Consider the following 1,327-nt stretch of genomic DNA (forward strand, 5'->3'; position numbering starts at 1 on the left):
CACCATTTGAAGAACGTGCTTGCTTCCCCTTCCACCATGATTGTATGTTTCCTGAGGCCACCCCAGTCATGCTGAATTGTGAGTCAATTAAACCCCTTTCCTTTATAAATTACCCAGTCTCAGGTATGTCTTTATTAGCGGCATGAGAACAGACTAATACAGCAGCCATGTCTCAAAGTATTGACAGATGACTAATAACTTTATATAGCAACTGTGAAATCATTAGTTTTTCTCATTTTGCTCCCATTTCTTTGAATAGACTATCAAAGATTTTTGGCTTTTGTTTTATTTAAAATGAGAAGATTGATGGACAATGTGCTGGAAGATATTTGTGTCTGAGTAAAGGAAGAGTCACCCTTAAAGAACCGCAATCCTGATAAAATATCCATTTTATGTGTGTGTTTAGTGACAACACTTGAGGCCTACTCTCAGCAAATTTTACATACCCAATACATTATTATTAACTACAGTTAACATGCTGTTCATTAAGTCTCTAGTACTTATTCATCTTATAATTAAAGGATTGCAATCTTTTACCAATATCTTCCCTTTCCTCAAGCCCAGCCCCTGGTAACTATCACTCTGTTCTCTGTTGCTATGAGCTTAACTTTGTGGTTTTTAGATTATACATAAAAATGAGATCTTGTAGAATGTGTCTTCTTGTTTCTGGCATATTTTTACTTAGCATAATGTCTTCAAGGTTCATCCATTTGCAAACTAAGTTTGCAAATAGTGATAAAACGTCTTCGTTTTAAGGCTGAATAATTACGTATTTTCATGGTATTTGTATACACACGCCCACGCACCCACACCCACACATATATAGTGCTTGCTTTGGCAGCACATATATGAAAATTAGAACAATACAGAGAAGATTAGCGTGGCTCCTGAGCGAGAATGACACTCTAATTCGTGAAGCATTTTATATTTCTTTTTAAAAAAATCATTTAAAAAATTTTAAAATCTACGCTTATCACGTTTTCTTCATCCATCCATCTGTTGACAGATAAGCCCTTAGGTTGTGTCCTTATCTTGGTCATTGTGAATAATGTTGCAATAAACATGGGAATGCAGATATCTCCTATAGATCCCGACTTTCATTTTTTTTGGAATATATAACCAGAAGTGAGATTGCTGGATCATATGGTACTTCTATTTTAAATTGTTTGAAAAACTTCCATACTGTAATTTCTTTTTTTACTTTTTATTTTTTATTTCAACAGGTTTTAGGGGAACAAAATAGGTCTTTTTTTCCTCTTCCAGGCACTGGCTGCCAGAATTACCACTTGTAGAGAGGCAATGTGATAATTGTCAAACTGTCACCCAA

General features: G+C 34.9%; 1 non-coding gene across 1 annotated transcript; it reads left to right on the top strand.

Annotated features, from left to right (window-relative positions):
- The first annotated feature begins 825 nt into the window (after positions 1 to 825).
- LOC120366453 (U6 spliceosomal RNA) lies at positions 826 to 932 on the top strand. Its single transcript, XR_005581116.1, has one exon. It is a non-coding gene; the product is annotated as a U6 spliceosomal RNA (small nuclear RNA).
- The last annotated feature ends 395 nt before the right edge of the window (positions 933 to 1,327 follow it).

This window comes from Saimiri boliviensis, chromosome 2, assembly GCF_048565385.1.
Source record: "Saimiri boliviensis isolate mSaiBol1 chromosome 2, mSaiBol1.pri, whole genome shotgun sequence".
Classification (NCBI taxonomy): Eukaryota; Metazoa; Chordata; class Mammalia; order Primates; family Cebidae; genus Saimiri; species Saimiri boliviensis.